This window comes from Pleurodeles waltl, chromosome 2_2 (genome assembly GCF_031143425.1).
Source record: "Pleurodeles waltl isolate 20211129_DDA chromosome 2_2, aPleWal1.hap1.20221129, whole genome shotgun sequence".
NCBI classification, from domain to species: Eukaryota; Metazoa; Chordata; class Amphibia; order Caudata; family Salamandridae; genus Pleurodeles; species Pleurodeles waltl.
The window spans coordinates 205565505-205572268 of NC_090439.1; positions in this window are offsets into that span (position 1 = coordinate 205565505).

Consider the following 6764-nt stretch of genomic DNA (forward strand, 5'->3'; position numbering starts at 1 on the left):
TATATCAAAGTTCCCCAAACCATCCCCCAATTTCCAATTGGTCAATTAATCGTACGTTATTACCCTACCCAATAATTTCACTTTACCAAACCTATGAATTCTTATATTTCACAGTTGACATGTCGTTTATTGGTCAGCTTTACGATGTTATCATCATCCGGCTCGTCAGGTATCAATTTTGTTGCATCTTCGGCTCCAGTCAGTGTCTTCATTGTTCGCATCCTGGGAAAGAACCCTTTGCACACTTTACACACATTTAGTTACTTTATGAGAGACTTCATCTCCTGTCCGTCGGTTCTCATAGAAAGCCTCTGCTAAGCATTTTATTAAAACAATGAGCATTTCACAGTTAGTTCACTCTGACAGCATTTTTCAGTAAACACTAAGAAATACATGAAGCCTGGCAAAACTAAGCCAAGACACTTGCTAAGTTAAGGCCTACAATTAACAAACAAGAACACAATTCATAACCCTTAATATGACGACATATCACATTAATTTAATATATTTTCAATATTTCATGTGGATTAATAAAAATAAAGTACATTTCGTGAACACTGGTGGCCAATCTCCGAGGTCACAATTTCAAACGTGCACATTATTTTTCTACGTTATTCATTTTTCTACATAAGTCATTATTCGGAATACATAAACATTCATTAATAATTTCTAATTAAGACATCTGCGTTAGCAATCCCTCCTCTGATGACTAAATATATGATCACACCAAATTTACCACCCACAATTTCACAATTCTGTCTCTTCAACATTTTGGCCCTTATTATGAACATGGCGATCCGTTCCACTCCTCCGGTGGTGGTGGTAGAAACCGCCAACAGAGGAGCAGTCCGGACAGCCAAATAATGATCCAAACGAAACACACGCATCCCGCGAATCACCCACCAACAGGAGAGGAGTGGCGACAATGTCAGAGTCCGCCCACAGGCCGTCGGAAAGGCCCAACCTGCCCATCAAATTATGAACCACCATTCCGCCGCCAGGTCCGGAGAGGGAACCACCGCCACACAAAGCCAGGCGGAAATGAACCAAATAAAAGGAACCACGCACCGGAGTCCCACAGAACGCACTGCGGCAGCCATGGATAGAGAGCTGCAGATCATGCCAGCCCTGCTCCTTGCCATATACCTCCACGACCGAGACCCTATACGACGACGGTAAGTACCACAACCTACAAAACAAGGGAGGAAAAGGCACAGTTACATACCCACCCACTCCACCCGCCAACGCCCCCAACCCTTCACAGCAGCACAAGTCATACACCCCACAGCAAGAAGTACTTACCCGACACAAGCCTAATCCAACTTGACCATAGTACATACAAAAGCCCCATACCCATAAAAAAGTGAAACAAATGACCAGGGTTTAACGACGTGCAGCCCAAACACAGGCCACACAGAAACATTAATCACAAGCTCACAGAGCCAAACAGGGCCAATGGCCAGTCCGTATCGTGACAATTGTCATGGGCCACAACAGGCCCAACCTGACTCCCATCGGGTGCATGGTACTCCACATAATGGGGCACCATATGGGCATCCAGGCACCTCACGGAAGGGGGGCAGTGGTGGGTATTTTCGGCTGGGTGGGCCTTTGACTTTCTTTGGGAAGGTGGAGGGGGGGTGGGCTTCTCCTTTGAAGGGGGTGGGGGCTGTTTGGCTCGGGTGGAGCTGGATGGCCTAGGCTCTGTCCGGGCCTTTTTCTTATCTGGGGAAGGGTCACAGGAATGTGAAGGGCGGACAGGGGTGGGCTGTGATGTAGAAGGAGCGGAAAGGTCAAGGAGGTGAGCCCCTTTTGGGGACAAGACAGGGTGGGCCAGTGCGTTGGAAGAGGTCAGCACAGGAGAGGAAAAGTTTCTTTGAAGCAATTGGTGTAGGTGTGGATGAGGATGTGGGAGTGGAGGCAGAGGGAGTGGATGTATTTGGTGTACAGGTGTGTGTAGTGGGTGCAGGTGACTGCTCAGTATGCTGTGGTGTTGTGGATGTCTGATGGGTGGGTGTCTTGGTGCGTTTGTGTGTCTTGGGAGGTGGGGGGGTGGCCACAGTGGGAGAAGACAGACAGCTAGTGTGGATGTATATTGTGTGGGTGTCTGCAAGTCTGGTGAGTTTGCTTCATGTGTCAACTACAGTAGAGGTGGTGAGTGCAGGTGTGGTGTATGGGGTGCATGTATGGCTGTCTGCTATTGTGAGTGCAGGAAGAGGAGCAGTAACAGTAAGTGAAGGTGCAGTGCATGAGGGTGTGGATGTAGAGGGGACAGACGGGGAGGCGGAAGAGATGGGCACACTGGGGGAAGTGGACGTTGTTGTGTGTGCATAGTATGGGAAACTGGCTGCCATCCAAGAGGAAGAAAGAGTCTGAAAAGATCTCTGTAGGGCAGACACGGCACCATGAATGCCATCCAGATAGGCATTTGTCTGCTGCACCTCTGATGCTAGTCCCTGGATGGCATTAACAATGGTTGTCTGCCCTACAGAGATGCTTCTCAGGAGGTCAATAGCCTCCTCTGTGAGGGCAGCAGGGCTGACTGGGGCAGGGGAGGAGGTACCTGGGGCGAAGGAGACACCCACCTTTCTGGGTGGCGGGCATGGGCAACTCGGTGGGGAGCAGAAGGGAGGGTGGTGATGGAATGGGGGTGGCGGAAGATGTAACGGTATTGGTGTGTGCACTAGGGTCTGCCACCGCCGGGGGGCCCCCATCGGAGGAGGTCTCAGAGTCACTACCTCCTGTAGTAGCCTCCCCCGTGGGAGTCCCGTAGCCCTCCCGCCCAATGGTCCCCTGGACGTCAGTTGTCTCGGCCTCGGAGGATCCGTGGGGCGCTGCCTCCCCACGTGCCGGTGCCTCAGCTCCCTCGCCTGATGTTCATGCTGTACCAAACCAACACAAGAGAACAGGGATTGGGAGACAAAACAGGAGAGACACTTGTAAATAGCTGAATGCAGGTACATAATGGCCAGACATACACCCACCCAGAAAACACACCGAATAGGCAGCACCGTTCACTATGCCCATGGCCATGCCCCTAACTACTGACCAGAATACTGCTCTACACCCATCCCCTGAATTACCTAGGGAGCAGAAGTAGGTGAATCCTGACAGAGACACCCCTACATCCTTTGGGGAATATACAGCAGATGGACACCAGTCTAATTCCCTGCCTCTAAGCAGCATGAGCCCTATTGCACACCCAGACATCCTTCAGACTGAAGTATGGTCATTGAGTACTCACCCCCTTGTGACTGCTGTGCAGCCTTCAAGCACCCATCCAGGTCTGGGTACGCCACCGCCAGGATCCGTCGTATGAGGGGGGTCAGTGCCCTACGGGCATCCCTTCCACGTTGGGAGGACTTTCCCAGCTGGGCTTCACTGATCTTTTCGAGCCCAGCACCGCAGGTCCTTCAACCTCTTTCTACAGTGGGTGCTCTGCCGGTTGTAGACCCCCAATGTCCGTACCTCCTTGGCGATGGCATGCCAATGTGCCCTCTTCTGGTGGGCGCTGATCTAAAAGGGCGACACAGAAATGGAACACAGAGGTCAGGCACTTGCACGATAGGAACAGCTGGCTAATCGTCCACTATGGGACGGACAGTACTCTCAGACATACAGGACAGTCGCACACAGCATGCCATGCACCATGGCCCATGCAGGCTCAGAGGTGCAAACATATGTGCAATCAACACCATCCATTACACACACACAGTGACCCCGAAACCCAGACTCACCTGTACCGCTGGCTGTCCATACAGTTTTGCATGCAGGGGCAAGACCCCGTCCACTAGCTTCTCCAGTTCTTCCTGGGTGAAGGCCGGGCCCTTTCGCCTGCAACACGTGGCACATCCATAGCCAGAGGCAGTCCACAGCAGTACAGAGAGTGGAGTACCTGTCCGCACGAGATCAGGGAGTCAAGTGATCAAACGATGAGGAACGCACATACGTTCCATGGCGGTGTGCACCGTCACCGGCCGCGGCGATCATGATATGCCAGGGTTCCCCATTGGCATCCATGTTAACCAATGAGGGCGCGAACAGCAGTAAACACCGCCTTACGCTGTGACGTAAACCGCTAGCGGTATGAGGTCACTTCCACAACGAAAGGGCAGAACAACAGTCGGCAGACATTTTGCCTTCACCTAAGCATCTACAATTAATACTCACAATGCAGGCCTTACTAGCCACATGAAGCACCTACGCCTCTGTCCATTCAGTATTGTAGCACACATGAAATACTATGTTCCCTCATTGTGATGTACATGTATATCTGTCAGGTAGCAGTTATTGTAGAGTCACCGCAATGAACAGTGCCGTGCACAAATGATGACAAGTGTGCCTGTATGTGTGTTTTCATCACTCCTTTTTGTAACCCCTCGTAGCTACCGACCCTTGTGGCGAGGAAGGGCACCATCGGTGTGCAGACCACTTGTGGATATGGGGACCATGGTGGAGCGTCAGATCATAATCACTTACAAACTCACATGTGCAACTATTCAGGACCTTTGTGTATTACTGGATCCTGCACTAACTCCAGGAAATCGTAATCAGCATGCCATTCCTACTGAAGTGCAGGTGCTCTCCGCACTCCATTTCCTGGCCAAGGGCTCATTTCAAGTGACAGTGGGCATTGGGGCTGGTTTTTCACAGCCAATGTTCGCCAGGTACTGGCAAGATTTCTGAATGCATTTGTACAACATCTGCAATCCTATGTGAGGTTTCCCCAAAGTACTGACCTCCCTGCCATCAAGTCTGACTTCTATGACTTTGCCAACATTCCCCATGTCATAGGTGCCATTGATGGCACACACACAGCTATCATCCCCCCAAGAGTGAGTGAACAGGTGTAGAGAAACAGGAAGAACTTTCACTCCATGAACAACCACTTGGTATGTACTGCAGACCAATACATTTCCCATGTCAATGCCATGTTTCCAAGTTCAGTCCATGATTCATTTGTTTTGAGGAACAGTAGTGTGCCACAGAAGATGGAACAACTACAAGAGGGCAAAGGGTGGATCATAGGTAAGTTAGCCTGTCACTAACTGACACATTGCAGAAAACCAGCCTGTCTGACTTAGGGACATAACATTGACGAGTCTGTATTGCACCATTCTGTAGGAGATTCTGGCTATCCACACATGCGTTGGCACCTGACATCAGTGAGGAATCCCAGGACAGATGAAGAGAGTAATTACAGTGAGGCCCATGAACGTACTAGGAGGGTAATATAGAGAATTATAGGTCTCCTGAAGGCTATATTCCGGTGTCTACATATCTCTGGCCTATGGGGCTGATAAGGTGTGTAGAATAGTGGTGGCCTGCTGCACAACGTGGCAGTGAGACATTCTACCCCCTCTTGGAGGTGGAGGGTGCTATAGGTCCTGATCAGCTACCTCAGAGAGGTGAGGAGATTGATGGTGAGGATGAGGAAGGGGAAGATGTCAATTCCAGGAACCAACTGATACAACTGTACTTCCAATAACTGTGTGCGACTTAAGCCTGTCATTGGGGTTAGTGACTAATACTCTTAGTGTGCTCTGTCATATGGGGGATTGGTCATGATAGGAGATACATGGCCCACTTCTGCATGGTACTGACTGAAAAATAAATGCATTCCCTCCTTGCCACCATTTGAGCACACAGGACTACCATCTTGCACAGAATTGCCAATAAAGTTGATCTGATAGAGACTTCTAGATGCAGCTTCCTTACCTTAGAATTCCCTGGCGTCAGCTTCGAATCTGGAGTTTTTTTCTGAGCAGTACTGTAAGGAAATGCCTCCTTGGCATGGTTACCCCCTGACTTTTTGCCTTTGCTGATGCCAAGTTATGATTTGAAAGTGTGCTGAGGCCTGCTAACCAGGCCCCAGCACCAGTGTTCTTTCCCTAACCTGTACCTTTGTTTCCACAATTGGCACACCCTGGCATCCAGGTAAGCCCCTTGTAAGAGGGCCCTGATGCCAGGGAAGGTCTCTAAGGGCTGCAGCATGTCTTATGCCACCCTGGAGACCCCTCACTCAGCACAGACACACTGCTTTCCAGCTTGTGTGTGCTGGTGGGGAGAAAATGACTAAGTCGACATGTCACTCCCCTCAGGGTGCCATGCCAACCTCACACTGCCTATGGCATAGATAAGTCACCCCTCTAGCAGGCCTTACAGCCCTAAGGCAGGGTGCACTATACCACAGGTGAGGGCATAGGTGCATGAGTACTATGCCCCTACAGTGTCTAAGCAAAACCTTAGACATTGTAAGTGCAGGGTAGCCATAAGAGTATATGATCTGGGAGTCTGTCATACACGAACTCCACAGCACCATAATGGCTACACTGAAAACTGGGAAGTTTGGTATCAAACTTCTCAGCACAATAAATGCACACTGATGCCAGTGTACATTTTATTGTAAAATACACCCCAGAGGGCATCTTAGAGATGCCCCCTGAAAACATACCCAACTTCCAGTGTGGGCTGACTAGTTTTACCAGCCTGCCACACACCAGACATGTTGCTGGCCACATGGGGAGAGTGCCTTTGTCACTCTGTGGCTAGTAACAAAGCCTGTACTGGGTGGAGGTGCTTCTCACCTCCCCCTGCAGGAACTGTAACACCTGGCGGTGAGCCTCAAAGGCCCACCCCCTTTGTTACAGCGCCCCAGGACACTCCAGCTAGTGGAGATGCCCGCCCCCCTCCGGCCACGGCCGCCCTTTTGGCAGCAAGGCCGGAGGAGATAATGAGAAAAACAAGGAGGAGTCACTGGCCAA